Here is a 17,308-nt window from a genome sequence, read left to right as displayed (position 1 = left end):
TCGCCGCCTCCATATTGACACGCCTGTTGAGGACATTTCTGAGGCTCTGCATGAACGCGGCATCGAACACAGCTCTGTTGTCCGTCTTCAGTCGCGGCAAGAATTTCCCGAGCCGCTGCCGCTGTTCCTTGTTGTGCTCCAGGGCATGGGCCAACTACATCAGGCCCTGCAGATCACCAATCTGTGCGGCGTCGGTGTCTCTGTGGAGCCGTTCCGTGGGGGCGGGCGTCTCGTGCAATGCTTCCGCTGTCAGAGATTCGGCCACACGACTCACAACTGTGATGAGGCCCCGCGCTGTGTGCGCTGTGGTGGCGATCACGAGTCTCGACGCTGCGAGCGGCCTATGTCTGACCCGGCCACCTGCTGCAATTGCGGGGAGGCGCACCCGGCGAACTACTCCAAGTGTCCCGCTCGGCTTCGCAAGATGGCGGCCCTGGACAAGCAGAAGGAGCAACGTGCTCGTCATCCCGCTCAACAGCCGCCTGCGCGTTCCTTTGACGGCAGTCGCCGCGTTGCTGGTGCCTCTTTTGCAGACGTCTTGGCCGGTCAGTCTTCCGCCACTTCTGCTCGGCCTACTCCTGCGGCTTCTGAACCTCCGGTCACTGACATTTTCCGGGAGTTGCTGGACATGGTGCGCCACCTCGACATCTGCTCGTGGCTGCGGCGCCTTGTCGGTCATGTGCGCCAGTTTCTCCGTGCGCCTTCCTTGTCGGCCAAGTTCGAGGTCCTGCTGCTTGCTTCTGCTGACCTGCTCTCTGGTTCTCTCGATGCTGCTGCTCGTTCTACCGACGCCGCTCGCCCATGACAGACACGGTCGTCACCTGGAACGCACGGTCCTTGAGCTTACGTGCCGTCGATTTTGCTGCCCTGCTCCGCTCTCACCGCCCTGCCATTGTCGGTGTGACGGAGACCTGGCTTACTGCAGACGCTCGTTTCCAGGTCCCGGGTTATGTAGCCCATCGTGCCGACCGTGCGGACCGGCCCCGAGGTGGTGTAGCTGTCTTCGTTCGCTCCGACCTGCGCCATCACCGCCGCGCGCTTCCCCAGTTGGCGAACATGGAGGCCGTGGCCGTCAAGATCACCGGCATTGTGCAGCCCTTCACTTTCTGTTCTGCCTACTCACCTCCGCACACGGCGTTTCCGGTTCTTGCCTTTGCTGCTTTGCTCCGTCTTGACCGGCACTGCGTCGTCGCTGGTGATTTTAACTGCCGCCACGTCCACTGGGGCTGCGCTACCACCGACTATCGCGGCCGTGGCCTTTACCGGCTCATCTGTGAAGCGGGCCTTTCTCTGTTTGCTCCGCCTTCGCCCACCTACTATCCTGCTCGGGCGACTCAGCATCCATCCGTGCTGGACTTGTTTTTGTCCTCTGGTCCGCAGCTGTCGTTTGTTGAGGCTCGCACCATCCTGGACTCGGACCACCTGCCGGTGTTTGGCGTGCTCCAACTTCAGCCCGACTTCGGGGGTCCTCAGGAACGCCTGGATTTTCGCCGTGCCGACTGGCCGGCGTTTCGCCGGTTCCTGGATGCTCGCCTCGACCTGACCGCAGTCCCTCGTTCGCCTGAGGCTCTGGATGCGGCCGTTTCGGACTTTGCTGCCCTCCTGACCATGTCTGCCGCCGCCCACGTTCCGACCTGCCGTGTGTCTCGGGCCGGCCCTCCGCTGCCCTCCGCCATCCGCCGTCTCATCAAGTTGCGGAATCGGGCACGCGGTCGTTGGCAGCGCCACCGCACCGAACCCCTGCTCTGCGAGTTCCGCGCCCTCAAGTCTGAGGCTCGCCGTGCTGTGGCCGATTGGCACGCTCAGACCCAGTTGGCGCGCATCCAGGCTCTTTCCTTCTCTCGGGGCACTGTCTGGACCTTCCTCCGCAAACTGCGTGCATCTCGGACCACCGTTCCCCCGCTGCTGGTGGACGGCGCAACTTTGGAGGACCCGGTCGCCAAGGCGGAGGCTCTCGCCCAGGCGTTTCATCAGGCCTTCCAGCCCCACGCTGCTGCTCGCGCCCCTCCGCCGTGCCCGCCTACTGACCCCGACCTGGGGGCGGAGGACCTGCTCCGTGGTGTTTCTCTTGCGACGCCCAGGGAGATACGCCGTGCTCTCGCCGGCCTCCGCTGCAGTATTGCGCCTGGCTTCGATGGCATCCAGACCCCGCTTCTCCGTGCCCTGTCGCGCAAGGGCGTTGTTTACGTCACCTACCTGGTGAATGCCATGCTGCTGCTCGGACATTTCCCCACGCCTTGGAAGACTGCGGTGGTGGTGCCCATTCCGCGGAGGGGCCAGTCCGCGCAGTCGGTCGCCGGCTACCGTCCCATCTCGCTGTTGCCAGCCTTGTCAAAGGTCGCCGAGAAGGTCCTGCTGTCCCGTGTGCGTCTCATTGCAGATCGCCTGGCCTTGCTTCCTCCCACGCAATTTGGGTTTCGGAGGCGCCACTCGGCGCTCCACACCGTCGCCGTGGCCGTTGATGACATCCAGACGGCCTTCAACGCACAGGAGCACGCCATTTTGGTCCTACTGGATCTTTCTCGGGCCTTTGACAGCATCAGTCATCCCCTTCTCATCGCCAAACTCCGCACCTTTGGCTTCCCGGAGACTATTCTTGCCGTTCTGTCCAGCTTTCTTTCTGGCCGCACGTTCCGTGTTCGTGTGGATTCTGCTCTCTCGGCTCCTTCTACTGCCGATGCTGGTACCCCTCAGGGGGCTCTCCTCAGCCCGCTGTTGTTTGCCCTCTTTGTGGCTGATCTGCCTGCCTTGCCCGCCACTCGGACGCTGCAGTACGCGGACGACACTGCTCTCTTGCTGACCGGCCCCACTGCTTCCCTGCTGGGTGCTCGTGCGCAGAGCAGCCTCCGCTCCGTTGCGGCTTACCTGCAGTCCTGGGGCCTTCTTCCGAACCCTCAGAAGACGATGGCGATCTTCTTCACCAAGCGCCGCCGCCGTCCGCCTGCGCCTCTGTCTCTGATGGGCACGGTCCTTCCGTGGTCCAGCTCCGTGCGGTACCTTGGCGTCCAACTGGACTCTACGCTTACCTGGCACGAGCACATCTCCCGGATGTCTGGCCGCGCTCGTACCGCCATGCAGGCCGTTCGCCCCGTGCTCTCACCTCGCAGCACGCTCCCGCTGGAGATGCGTCTGCGTCTCTGGCAGTCGCTGGTCCTGCCGATTCTCCTCTACGGCGCAGTGGTCTGGGCCTCTGTTCCTGCCTTCACGTCTCGCCCAGTCCGCACCACCTACAACTGGTGCTTGCGGTACCTGACCGGCTCGCCCCATCGGACCGCGGTCGACACCATCTACGACCTAGCAGGGGTCGATCCGCCCGCCGTCGTCGTCCGCTCTCTGGCGATGGCCTTCTTCCGCCGAGCGGCCCGCCACCTGAACCCTGTGATCAGCTCTTTGGCTGACTACAACCCGGCAGAGCCTCACCCACACTGCCGGCTCCGTGACTACGAGTTGTTCGAGCCGCCCTAATTTTCCAGACTTGCCTGCTGTTGGCCTGATAGTAGTGTACCTTGTACTTGTGTGTATCTATCTGTGTAAACCAGTGTAATCTATTGTCATGCTTGTACTTAAATTGTTTGCTTTTGTATCATTCTCTATTTGCTGTTTGCTACTTTGTTTGTTATTTAACTCCTGTTCTGAACTTGTATTTTATGTGCGCTAGGTTTTTTCATACTTGTGTATTTTTCCTAGTTATAAGTTGTACTTGCTGCTATGTATGTTTAATTAGTTGTTAAGTTTGTGTTTAGTTTGATGTAAGCGCGCAAAAGCGCAGGGTCGCTGGGGCGCGCGGACCCCTTCGACGTCGGGCATAAATGTGTACTGTGTTTGTGTCATTGTCTTGAATGTAAAAAAAAAAAAAAAAAAAAAAAAAAAAAAAAAAAAAAAAAACTTGCACTTCGGTTGAGCTGACCTCTGCGATTACCCCAAATGTGGGTAACTCGGGCGCGTAATTTTTGGTAGTCGGGACTGCGTTCGCGCTGTCCCGGTGAAAAAATTTCAACTTAGTAGTTGTGAAGTAGTGTTAAGAATTATGTACAGTGAAGTGTAATTTTTTTTTTTTTTTTCATCTGTGTATGGTATGTAATGCATTCGTAGGTCTCAAGTTTACGGTGCCTTGGCGAACAACCCCACCGTCTTGAAAGTGCGGAAGGAAGGTACGTAATTGTGCATGGTAATAGTTGAAAAAAGAAAAAAAAAATTCCCATGAACGATACTTGTCCAATTCGATTTTTCAGATTTCCCCCTCCCCGCCTCACCCCCGGGCCCAGTGGTTTAACGGTAACCGGCCCAGTGTGTAAACACTGGGCACAACAAAAAATTGTTTAAAGACTCATCAAATGTTCCCCTCCACGGAAATCTTTAGTTTTTTTTTTTTTTTTTTTTTTTTTTTTTTTTTTTTTTTTTTTTTTTTTTTATAAAGTGGGGCCCCTAGGGGCCCACACACAAAAACATCATTTAATACATAAAGATACATACAAGGCAGTTGACAAGAACACTGTACAGAACATAAACACAAACATGACGATGCTGGACCCCGCCAACACGGAGGTTCTTGAAGGTCCCGGCTACTTGTTGGGTGGAGGGGGGGTGAGGGACTGCTGGGGGTGAAGAGATGCTGATCCAGGAGCCGCGCAGCTGATGGAGGCCGCGCGGAGAAAACGGCGATGCTGATGACGATGGGAAGAAGACGGAGTGGCGATGTAGATGGTGAACTATAGTGGCGGGTCCGCGGAGGCTACCGGTGGACGTGGAGGTCTACGTCGTCATCTACCGGGCCCACCGGCCGCCGGGACGTCGTCAGCGTCGTCGTCGGAGTCGTCGCGTAAGTGGTCAGTCGAAAAGAGCGGTCGTCGTGGGTGGGGTGCAGGAGGCAGCGGCTCCGCAAGTTGAAGGATGAGGGGGTTGTCGCTGCGTCGGCATCGGCGTAGGAAGTAAGTTGTCATGGAGCGAAGGAGAGGGTGAAGGTGGGGCAGGCCGGAGTCTGCCAGGAGAGTCAGCCTGGAGGTGGCGCGGGGGAGTCCGAGAAGGAGACGAATCCCCAGGAAGTAGGTGCGGGTAATGGGGCGAAGGTTGAAACGGGATGAATGAACCCACACGGGGGATGCGTAGGTGAAGCGTGGGATGACGTAGGAATGAAATGCGGTGATGCGAACCGGGAGGGGGGTGCCAGATGAGGGTCGCAGTATCGGTGCCAGCTGCGCCAAGACCGCCCTGGATTGAGTCTTCATGGAAGCAAGGTGCGGGATGAAAGTGAAGGTACTGTCCAGGGTCACCCCCAGATAGCGGACCTCGGGTGACCAGGGGATGGCAGTGCTGGAAACTCGTGGGGGGTGGTCCTGGCGTGGGTGGATGCGTGAGAAGAGAATGGATTGGGTCTTCGAGCAGTTCAGCCCGATGCCGTGCGCGAGGAACTGAGTAGAGAGTGATGTGAGCCCGCGGCTCAGGCGGTCGCCGAGCATCCGCTCGGAGACGGAGGAAGCGAGGAGGCAAGTGTCATCGGCGTACTGAACCAGGTGAGTGCCAGGTGGTGGTTGCAGGTCGGCGATGTGAAGGGTGAAGAGAAGGGGTGAAAGGATGGCGCCCTGGGGGACGCCGGCCATGATGTGACGGGGGTCGGAGAGTTCGCCCTCCACCCGAACCCGGAAGGTACGACCCCCCAGGAACGAGCAGATGAGGCGTATGAGATGAGGTGGAAGGTCGGTGGCGGAGAGACGGTGAATGAGTTGTGAATGGGGCACGGAATCAAATGCCCGGGCAAGGTCCAGAAGCACCATGCCCGTGTGTTGGCGCCGTGCGAAACCTTGGACAGCCAGCACCTCCACACGGGCGATGGCGTGGGAGGTGGAGTGACGTTTGCGGAAACCGAACTGGTGATGGGGGAGAAGATGCAAGAGGTTGACGTGAAGGAGAAGGCGTGTGAGAATGGTCCGCTCTGCGACCTTAGAGATGATGGGTAGAAGAGAAATGGGGCGGTACGATGATGGTAGGGAAGGGGGCTTCCCGGGTTTGGGTATGGGTGAGACAATGGCCACTTTCCAAGGGGTGGGGAAATGACAGAGAAGGAACATCGCGTTGATGATGCGGGTAAGGAAGACCGTCGCCTTCCGAGGAAGAGCACGGAGGACGGGTGCAGGCAGAGAGTCGGAACCGGGGGCAGAAGGGGGCTTGAGACGGAGGAGGAGTGTGCGCACCTCCGATGGCGTGGCGAGAGGGAATGGCAGAGAGTCCGGAAGAACGGGCAGAGTGACGTGATGTGCGAGGGGGGGGGGGTGTGTCCCCGTCGTCCGAAGACTCGGAGGAGAGGGTGGGGGGGTCAGCGGAGGCAAACGTGGTCGCGAGGTAGGCAGCGACCGCCTCCGATCGCTCAGGGGCAGTCTCCGCCACCCCGGCCGGGTGGGTGAGTGGGGGAATAGTGGTGGGGACCGATCGGAGGCGCCGGACGTAGGTCCACAGAGAGCCGGATGCAGAGGCGAGGGAGCCGAGACGCCGGGTCTCCAAATGCGCCTTCCACGCCGCGACCATCCGGCGGCACCGGCCCCGCAGCAGGAGGAACACCATCCGTGTCAACGGGGACCGGTTGGCCTGCCACAGGCCGCGGAAGCGGTCGCGCAGGACCACGGCGTCACGCAGGTAAGGCGGGAAGGGGGTGATGCGGGTACTTGGAGTGGCCAGCGGAATGTGAGCGGAGGCGGCCGCAGAGACGGCCCGGGTGAATGACACGACGTTGGCGTCGAGACGGTCGGGGGTGTCGAAGGGGAGGGTGAGGTCGAGTGATGATGAGAGGGTGGTCTGGAACCCATTCCAGTCGGCGTTGCGGAAGTCGAAGCGGGGAAGGTGCGGGTTGGAATGGGGGTAGAAGTGAAGGGAGCCGAGGACGGGCAGGTGATCCGAGGCCCCGGCGGTGAGCGTGGTGAGACCAGAGATGATGGGGAGCGGTGTGGTGAGGGCGAGGTCGATGATACTGGGATGACGGTGGTGCTGAGCGGGGAAGAATGTGGGGGTGGCGGGGGCGCAGATGGAGAGGTTAGTACGCCGGAGGAGCTGACGGAGGGAGCTGCCTCGGCGGTTGGCCGCGACGCAGCCCCAGTAGGGATGGGTGGCGTTGAAGTCCCCGGCCAGCACGACATGGGCATCGAGCCGACCGAGGGCGACAACGGCGGCAGAGGGGAAGGCAAATTGGGGTGGGAGATACACGGAGACTAGAGTCAGGGAGTAGGGCTGTCCGAACAGGCGCACGGCCACAGCCTCAGTCGCGGGTGAAGGTGGAATGTGTCGGCGGTGATGGGTGAAGGTGTCGCGCACCAGGAGTGCCACCCCACCCCCCCGACCATCACGGTCGGAGCGGTGGACGGCATATCCCGGGACGCGGAGGGGTACAGCGGGGGTCAGCCAGGTCTCTGATAGGAACACGACATCGGGTGAGTGCTCGTCGACGAGGTGAAGGAAGTCGAGAAGCTTAGGGAGCAAAGAAAAGGCGTTCCAGACTAGGAGCTTAAGGGGCGGCGGGGGATCCATCGAAGAGACCCAGAAGCGCTTGGAGGAGCACCTCGAATCTCTCCGAAGGGGACTTGGCATGGGACAGGGCGGTCAGGGTGCGGCGAATGAAGGGAAAGTACTGCCGAAACAGCTGGATGAGGTCACGTATGATCGTGGTGAATGAAGTGTCGTCAGCGTCCGGTCGGTGAGATGAGGGGTCCTGAGGTGCAGATGGAGATGGCCCGTTGCGGGAGGGGAACAGGGTGGCGGCGGCGGAACCGCGCCGAGTCCAGGCGTTGGAGGTGACGGCGGGAAAGGCACGAGCGTCGGTCAAGTTTGGCGGTCGCGGTCGCGGTGCCGGGGTGGCCTCAGGCTGTTGTCGGGGGGGGTGGCGTCTGAGGTAGGCCTGGTTCACCCGGCAGTCCATGGAAGTCGCGAAGTGCGCCTCGCCGCAATTGACGCACTTCGGAGTCGTCGATGTGCACTCGCGGGACCGGTGGGGCCCGGCACACTTGAAACAGGCCACCGGCCTCTCGCAGCGTGTGGATGGGTGGCCGGCCTGCTGGCACCGGTAACACTGCGGGACCCGCCCGCTGCCACGATAGCGTTCGACGGAGACCACCCAGCAGCCCAGGGAGCGTAGAGCCAGGAAGGGAGCTGCCTCCCCCAGGTGGTGAGTATTAACCAGGAACGGACGGGTCGTGGCGGTGTCGGTGACGCGGAGCGGAGTGACGGAAGCAACGGGTAGGTCCAGGTCGAGGAGGGCGGCGTGCACCTCCTCGGGGGTAGTGGTGAGTGGGAGACGCTTCAGGACGAGTCGGTCCCCCTTCTCGTCCTGTCGCAGGTGCGTGAAAGGCTGATGGCCGAGCTGGGTGAGGTGGTTGTATAGGAAGGTGTGATCAGCGGCGTTAGAAGTGTAAAAGGAGGTGCGGCCGTCGACGGAGGTGATGGATAGCTTGCCAGAAAGGAGCGACTGAAACGATTGGGCCAGGGTGAAGGGGCTGGTGGTGATGGGGAGGCGGCAGCCGATGGGCGGCATGCGGGTAGGCTTGACGGTGGCGGCGGCGGAGGCAGATGCGGGGGCGGCAGCAGGTTGGGTGGGAGGCCGGGTGCGGGGTCCAGGTGCAGATGCGGAGGTGGATGGTCGAGGCGACGGCTGACGAGCAGCGGAGGTCGATGGCTGAGTCGCGGCGGTCGTAGTCGGTCGGGGGGTGGTGCGGCGGGTGAGGTGTGAGATGCGGGATGACGTGGATGGTGCAGGTGACGAGTCCCGGGACGAGGTCCCCTCCTCGCCGGCGGAGTCGAGCTCGAGGGCGCCAAACCGGTTGGAGATGGAGGTGCGGTCCTCGGCGCGCCCCATCCTCGGCCGCTTCACCGTCCGGCGGGGGAGGCCGAAGCCGGTGTCCATCGGCACGTCCCGGGGGGCCGCAGGCTCGACAGGGATGAGTGGCAGTGAGGGGGAAGGCGCTGAGAATGGTGAGGAGATGGGGTGAGAAGCAGAGGGGGTGAAAGTGCAAACTGTCGTGGTCGTCATGGTGGTGGTCGTGGTGGTGAGGGTTGCTGCCATGGTGACGTCCGGGGTGAAGGGGGTGTCGGAGCAGAAGCCAGGTGGCACCATCTGGTGATGCTTGGACTCCGACACCTTCGTGCAGCGCTCCTGGGTGCGGATCCCGGTCTGGCTGGGGGTGGGGGGCGGCGAGCATCCCTCTGCTCCAGCATCGCCCGAGGCACCCGTCCGGTCTCGGTGGCCACCAGGAGGCCTGGTGTAGTCCCTCAATGGCGGTTGGAGTCGGCCCTCAAAGTCGGAGTCCCCCAGGGGCGGGTCCTCCCCGGACCCCCCCTCGGCCATGCCGACGAGAAACAATCAAGTCGGCAGGCCAAGAGCCACACCTGGGAGGAACTACTCTTCTCGGCCACCTGGTGACAGCCCCAGGAAGCAGCAGCAGCAGTCAGCAGTCAGTTAAAGGTGGAAGAAGATGGAGTGAATATAATAGGAGTGATGCTGAGTAGAACTTGTAAATAAAAATAAAATAATAATTAGTGGAACCGGAGGGTTGAATTTATTTCTGCAGAGTCCCCCCAGCAATGCCCAGGGGGGGACCCTGTTGCTTGCTGCTGAGAGTTACCAGATCCGGATATGCACCCAGCAGCAAGTCTTCGCACCAGAAACGACTGGTCGGATTATAAAAGCACGCGAGGAAAACTCGAATTAACTAAGGAAATCCCTGCAAACCACTCAGAGTAGCACCTAAGAGCAGTTTGAAGGGAAACCAGAGCACGGTTGAAACTTTGAAAATCCGGACTATATAGGAAAAATGTGCGGACCACCACTAATGGTGAAAATAGCGTACGGTCGTGCAGCCTGAAGCCGCGAATCGTCCGAAAATCGCCTCGTGGGACACGGCACTCGATATTTCGTGAAACCCTAGGTATGTTGCTAATGGAAAAAAGTTCCCCTCTCGACTGTGCCGTGGTGCCCGCCTTTTTGCCGAGGCGGACGCGACGACCCGAGTGCCGCCACGCGGCAAACGGTGTAACCAAGTGCCGCCACGCGGCAAACGGGGTAACCAAATGCACGCGGCGGTCGACCGTCGCCGTGGGTACAGAAACAAAGGAAACGAGGTGCGAGTAGAAACGGGCAGTTGTAGGAAGAAATTGTATTTGCATTGTTGGTGTGTACTGTCATGTAGTGTGATGAACTGGCACGGGAGTGTTATGTCTGGGGAAAGAGCTGTTTCGGAGGTAGAAGTACATAACCTCAAAACACGTTGATGAGGTGGTCCGAGCTCCAAGTGAAATAGAAAAGCGAAACACTGCGCAGCATACTTACCTGGCGTAGGGGCTACCCTGATCAAGCAGGGGCTTCCCCCAGGGTGAGGCTCTTCCCTTGCACTTCGGTTGAGCTGACCTCTGCGATTACCCCAAATGTGGGTAACTCGGGCGCGTAATTTTTGGTAGTCGGGACTGCGTTCGCGCTGTCCCGGTGAAAAAATTTCAACTTAGTAGTTGTGAAGTAGTGTTAAGAATTATGTACAGTGAAGTGTAATTTTTTTTTTTTTTTCATCTGTGTATGGTATGTAATGCATTCGTAGGTCTCAAGTTTACGGTGCCTTGGCGAACAACCCCACCGTCTTGAAAGTGCGGAAGGAAGGTACGTAATTGTGCATGGTAATAGTTGAAAAAAGAAAAAAAAAATTCCCATGAACGATACTTGTCCAATTCGATTTTTCAGATTTCCCCCTCCCCGCCTCACCCCCGGGCCCAGTGGTTTAACGGTAACCGGCCCAGTGTGTAAACACTGGGCACAACAAAAAATTGTTTAAAGACTCATCAAATGTTCCCCTCCACGGAAATCTTTAGTTTTTTTTTTTTTTTTTTTTTTTTTTTTTTTTTTTTTTTTTTTTTTTTTTTTTACAAAGGGAACTCCCACTGAAGGGAGTTACCCACCAAAAAATTCATCTTTAATATAAAAAGCGGATACAGGTGAACACAAATAAAACACAACATAGAACACGAATACATGGCCACAAGGGCGAATGGTGACAATCTTTATTCAACACTGACGAAACGGGGCCCCTCCGACGATACCGTCCTAGAGGTCCAGCTGCTTGTTGGGCGGCGAATCTTCTGTGGGCTGCCGGGGGCGACTCGGGGCGCAGAAGGTGCCGGGCCGCAGATGAAGACGGTCCGGAGCAGTGGCGATGTTAGGCAGTAGTTCACTGAGAGCAGAGATCTTGATGGGATGATGCCTGGTAACATTCCTCAGAGCCAACCGTGGACGTGGTGATCACCGTCGTCAGCTGCCGGGCCCACCAGCCGCGACTGCACCAGCGTCAACGTCATCAGGGTCAGGGCGTCTCAAATGATCGTAGGTAAAGAGCGGTCGGCGGGGGTGAGGGGCGTCAGGCAGGGGCTCTGCAAGGAGTCGGATCAGGGGGTTGTCAGAACGCCGGCAGTGGCGGAGAAACTTCTTAGTCACCTTGCAGAGCAGCTCGTGTAAGTGCGGGAGCCCAGTCTGGTCCAGGAGGGTCTGTCGTAAGGTGGCGCGAGGGAGACCGAGCAGGAGGCGGGCACCGAGAAAGTAGGACCGGGTGATCGGACGGAGGTTGTACAGAGAGGAGTGGACCCAAGCCGGGCACGCGTAGAGGAAGTGGGGAAGAACAAAGGAACGGTAGGCAGTCACACGAACGTCGAGAGGGGTGCCGGATGTCGGTCTGAGTATGGTGGCCAGCTGAGCCATGACGGCACGGGACTTGGTGCGGATTGAGTCGAGGTGCGGCAGAAAAGTAAAGGTATTGTCTAGGGTGACCCCCAGATAACGGATGCGAGGCGACCAGGGGATGGCTACGGTGGAGATGACTGGCGGGTGGTCGTGGTGTGGATGAAGTCGGGAGAAGAGGATGGATCGTGATTTAGAGTGATTGAGCCCGATGCCATGCGCGAGGAACTGATTGTTGAGGGAAGTGAGGCCGCGGCCGAGACGGTCGCAGAGCAGCCGCTCGGAAACTGAAGAGGCCAGGAGACAGGTATCATCGGCGTACTGGACAAGATAGGTGCCGGGAGGGGGCTTGAGATCAGAGATGTGGAGGGTAAAAAGTAGCGGTGAGAGAATGGCGCCCTGGGGGACGCCGGCGGAGATGGGGCGGGGGCCGGAGAGGACCCCCTCCACCCGAACCCGGAAGGTGCGACCCTCCAGGAAGGAGCAGAGGAGGCGGATGAGATGAGATGAGAGGTCGGTGGCAGAGAGGCGCTGGAGGAGCTGGGCATGCGGAACGGAATCGAAAGCACGGGCGAGGTCAAGAAGCACCATGCCCGTGTGTTGCCGCCTGGCGAATCCCTGGACCACCAGGTGCTCCACACGGGCAATGGCGTGGGTCGTCGAGTGGCGGGGGCGGAAACCGAACTGGTGGCGGGGTAGAAGGTCCAGGGTGGTGACTTGAAAGAGGAGACGGCGGTGGATCGCCCGTTCCGCGACCTTGGACAGAATAGGAAGAAGCGAGATGGGCCGAAAAGATGAAGGGAGAGACGGGGGCTTGCCAGGTTTGGGGATGGGTGAGACGACGGCGGTTTTCCAGGGGGTGGGGAAGTGGCAGAGGAGGAACATTGCGTTGAAAAGACGGGTCAGAAACACAAGGGCCTTGCGAGGTAGGGCACGGAGCACGGGGGAGGGCAGAGAGTCGTGGCCAGGAGCAGAACGGGGCCGAAGGCGGGCGAGCAGGGTGCGGACCTCGGAAGGCGTGACGAGCGGCAGGGGGAAGGTGGCCGGAAGGGGGGGCAAAGTGACGTGGCGAGACAGGAGGCGGGCCCCGTCCTCGTCGTCCGAAGACTCGGAGGACAGGGAAGGGCCGGGTGCGGATGCGAAGGTGGTCGCCAGGTAGGCGGCCACCGCCTCGGATCGCTCCGAGGCCGTTTCCGCCACACCCGTGGGGGTGGTCAACGGGGGGATGGTGGTAGGAACCGAGCGGAGACGACGGACGTGAGACCAGAGGGAGCCGGAGCAAGCAGAGAGGGATTGGAGACGCCGAGTCTCCAGACGGGCCCTCCACTCCGCGACCAATCGCCGGCAGCGCCCCCGCAGCACCAGGTACACCCGCCGGTGCAGCAGGGAACGACTAGCCTGCCAGAGGACGCGGAAGCGGTTGCGCAAGGACAAGGCGTCCCGGAGGTAAGGCGGAAATGGGTCGACAAGGGGACGGGGGGGAACCAGAGGTATGTTGGCAGAGGCGGCCGCGGAAATGGCGTCGGTCAGCGAGAGAACGTTGGCGTCAAGGCGGGCAGGGGTATCGAACGGAACAGACAGGTCTATGGCAGCGGAGAGGGAACGCTGAAAACCGCCCCAGTCGGCCTTGGGAAAATCGAAGCGGGGGAGGTGGGGGTTAGAACGGGGGTGAAAGTGAAGTGTGGCAAGAACAGGCAAGTGGTCGGAGGTGCCGGAGGTGATGGTGGTGAGATCCGAGAGAATGGGGAGGGGCGTGGACAGTGCAAAGTCGATGATGCTGGGTTGCCGGTTGAGCTGGGCCGGAAAAAATGTCGGGGTCGGAGGGGCATAAAGAGAGAGAGGAGTACGCCGAAGGAGTTGCCGGAGGGAGCTGCCCCGCCGGTTCGCGGCGGCACAGCCCCAGAAGGGATGGGTGGCGTTGAAGTCCCCGGCCAGCACGACGTGGGCGTCGAGCCGACCGAGGGCGACAACGTCGGCCGTGGGAAAGGCGTACTGAGGGGGGAGGTACAAGGATACCAAGGTCAGGGAGTACGGGAGGCCGTGCAAGCGCACAGCAACCGCCTCGGCCGCGGGGGAAGAAGGGATGCGACGGCGATGATGTGAAATGGTGTTGCGGACGAGTAACGCCACCCCCCCGCCCCGACCATCGCGATCGGCACGGTGGACCGCATACCCGGGGACCAGGACGGGGGCAGAGGGGGAGAGCCAGGTCTCAGAAAGGAACACGACGTCGGGCGATCGCTCGTGGAGCAGGTGCAAAAGGTCGTGGAGCTTAGGGAGGAGGGAAAAGACGTTCCAGATGAGGACACTAAGGGGAGGGGCGGGATCCATCGAAGAAATTCAGAAGGGCCTGGAGGAGCACTTCGAACTTCTCGGTGGAGGTGCGGGCTCGGGAGAGTGCCGTCAGGACAGACCGGATGAGCGGGAGGTACTGTCGGATGAATGAAATGAAGTCGTGAATGAGGGATGAAAGCGACGAGCAGTCTGAGTCGGAGGCAAGCGGTCGAGAGTCAGAAGAAGGAGCGGAAGGAGGAGGGTGCGAGGTGGCAGAGGGGGGAACAACCGGTACAACGGGGGGAGGGCGTGCCCAAGCATTGGTGGAGAGAGCAGGAAACGTCTTGGGATCGGACAGGGACGGGACAGAGGGCCCGGTCCCCACGGCAGTCGTCGTGGCGTCAGTGAGTCGTTGAGGGTGTCGGCGCAGGTAAGCCTGAATCACGCGACAGTCAGTGGAAGTAGCGAAGTGGGCCCCGTCACAAAGCGTGCAGCGTCGGGTAGTCGAGGTGCAGTCCCGAGACCAGTGGGGCCCAGCGCACTTGAAACAGGCGAGGTCCCGGTGGCATCGGGAGGACGGGTGTCCAGGCCGCTGGCAGCGGTAGCACTGAGGTACGCGCCCCGAGCCGCGGTATTTCTCAACTGCCACCACCCAGCAGCCCAATGTCTTCAACTTCAGGAAGGGGGCTGCCTCACCCAGACCGGATGTAGTGACCAGGAAAGGCCGGGTCGTTGAAGTAGGAGAGGTGCGCATGGCCACCACAGATGCCACAGGTAGGTGCAGGTCGAGCAGGGACTGGGTGACCTCGTCAGCCGTCGTGGAGAGAGGGAGTTTCTTGATCACAACTCGATCGGCACGCTCGTCGGGGCGGAGATGGGTGTAGGGTTTATATCCGAGGCGTTGGAGTTCGTCAAATAGGAGCTGGTGGTCCTGAGGGTTGCTGGTATAAAAGGAGGTGCGGTCATTGACGGAGGTGACAGAGAGAGGACCGGAGAGGAGAGACTGAAAACGTTGTGCAGTGGCGAAGGGGCCGGCTGTGGGCGTGAGAAGGCAGGCGATCGGAGGCATGCGAGGCGTGCGAGGAGTGGAGGTAGGCGGGCGAGGCGCCGCCGAGGAGGAGGCACGAGGCTGCGAGGCTGGAGGGCGGGGTGGAGCACGAGATGAGCTGGGACTCGTCGAAGAGGGGCCCGGGAGAGTGGTGAAGGGCACAGGAGGAGGTTGCGTGTCGGGCCGGTGCCGCTTAGCATGCTGCTTGCGGCGGGGCTTGGCAGTCAAGGGTCGGTCCGAGGAGGCAGCCCCAGCGCCGTCGTCGGTGTCGGTATCCGGTAGACTGAGGAGACTGTCGTAGCGGTTGCTGGTAGGGACGGCATCGTCGGAGGAGTGCTGGTCGGGGTGGGCGCGCTTGACGGTCTTCGTGGGAACGATGAAGCCGGTGTCCATGGGAGTAGCAGTCGCAGCAGGAGGAACGGCGGCAGGCGGTGAGTCGGTCGGCAACAGCGGAAGAGAAGGCGCAGGAGACATGATCGGTGAAGTGATGCAGGCCGTGGTGGTAGTAGTAGTCACAGTTGGTGGTGTTGGAGCAGAGGTAGTCGTAGGCAGAGCGAGGATGGTGGAGACGTCCAGGCCGTGAAGATGTTTCGTCTCGCTGACCTTAATGCAAACAGTCTGGGTGCGCAGCCCGGCTGGCGCGGGGGAGGGAGGCGGAGCCACCCCCCCGACCCCAGCAGCGCCCACCTCCCCAGACCCGACTTGCATGGTCTCCAAGCGCTGGCGATGCGGTCCACAGTATTGTCGTGGCTGGGGTGGCCGATTGTCAGTAGTCATCTCATCGCCAGAACCGGCCTCGGCCGAGGGCCTCGGACCAAAGTCGTCCCCGCCCTGGTTCGGCGTCATCGGGAGAGAGTCCATTCCAAACTCTCCCCTCGGCCTCCCCAATAGGCTACAACTTGGTTGCCGGGAGTCACAAGAAGTGGCCTCGGCCGATGGCCTCTGACCGAGGTCGCCCCCGCCCTGGTTTGGCTTCATCGGGAGGGAGTCCATTCCAAACTCCCCCCTCAGCCGCCCCAATAGGCCGCGACTCGGTGGCGCACAGCACTCACAAGAAGAAGATCTAGGATCTAAGAACTAGATCTACACAAGAGCACTCCTGGTGGTCGACTCAGGAACTAGCAGCAGCAGGTCTCGGCGGCTCGCTGAAATTGCTGAAAGGAAACCAGTTAGTGAATGGCCAAAAGTGCTCAGATTTGCTTCAAAAAGCTTTTAAAAAATTCCCCTGAACAGTTTGATGCCTTTGAAGGGAAACCAGAGCACGGTTGAAACTTTGAAAATCCGGACTATATAGGAAAAATGTGCGGACCACCACTAATGGTGAAAATAGCGTACGGTCGTGCAGCCTGAAGCCGCGAATCGTCCGAAAATCGCCTCGTGGGACACGGCACTCGATATTTCGTGAAACCCTAGGTATGTTGCTAATGGAAAAAAGTTCCCCTCTCGACTGTGCCGTGGTGCCCGCCTTTTTGCCGAGGCGGACGCGACGACCCGAGTGCCGCCACGCGGCAAACGGTGTAACCAAGTGCCGCCACGCGGCAAACGGGGTAACCAAATGCACGCGGCGGTCGACCGTCGCCGTGGGTACAGAAACAAAGGAAACGAGGTGCGAGTAGAAACGGGCAGTTGTAGGAAGAAATTGTATTTGCATTGTTGGTGTGTACTGTCATGTAGTGTGATGAACTGGCACGGGAGTGTTATGTCTGGGGAAAGAGCTGTTTCGGAGGTAGAAGTACATAACCTCAAAACACGTTGATGAGGTGGTCCGAGCTCCAAGTGAAATAGAAAAGCGAAACACTGCGCAGCATACTTACCTGGCGTAGGGGCTACCCTGATCAAGCAGGGGGTTCCCCCAGGGTGAGGCTCTTCCCTTGCACTTCGGTTGAGCTGACCTCTGCGATTACCCCAAATGTGGGTAACTCGGGCGCGTAATTTTTGGTAGTCGGGACTGCGTTCGCGCTGTCCCGGTGAAAAAATTTCAACTTAGTAGTTGTGAAGTAGTGTTAAGAATTATGTACAGTGAAGTGTAATTTTTTTTTTTTTTTTCATCTGTGTATGGTATGTAATGCATTCGTAGGTCTCAAGTTTACGGTGCCTTGGCGAACAACCCCACCGTCTTGAAAGTGCGGAAGGAAGGTACGTAATTGTGCATGGTAATAGTTGAAAAAAGAAAAAAAAAATTCCCATGAACGATACTTGTCCAATTCGATTTTTCAGATTTCCCCCTCCCCGCCTCACCCCCGGGCCCAGTGGTTTAACGGTAACCGGCCCAGTGTGTAAACACTGGGCACAAC

General features: G+C 59.8%; 2 non-coding genes across 2 annotated transcripts; both read left to right on the top strand.

The window, feature by feature from the left end:
- Positions 1–10,295: 10,295 nt before the first annotated feature.
- LOC134544023 (U1 spliceosomal RNA) lies at positions 10,296–10,458 on the top strand. Its single transcript, XR_010077457.1, has one exon. It is a non-coding gene; the product is annotated as a U1 spliceosomal RNA (small nuclear RNA).
- Positions 10,459–16,820: 6,362 nt separating this feature from the next.
- LOC134544006 (U1 spliceosomal RNA) lies at positions 16,821–16,983 on the top strand. Its single transcript, XR_010077441.1, has one exon. It is a non-coding gene; the product is annotated as a U1 spliceosomal RNA (small nuclear RNA).
- The last annotated feature ends 325 nt before the right edge of the window (positions 16,984–17,308 follow it).

This window comes from Bacillus rossius, unplaced genomic scaffold, assembly GCF_032445375.1.
Source record: "Bacillus rossius redtenbacheri isolate Brsri unplaced genomic scaffold, Brsri_v3 Brsri_v3_scf27, whole genome shotgun sequence".
In the NCBI taxonomy this organism is placed as follows: Eukaryota; Metazoa; Arthropoda; class Insecta; order Phasmatodea; family Bacillidae; genus Bacillus; species Bacillus rossius.
Note: the sequence above shows the minus strand (reverse complement) of the source record. Positions and strands in the feature narration are given on the sequence as shown.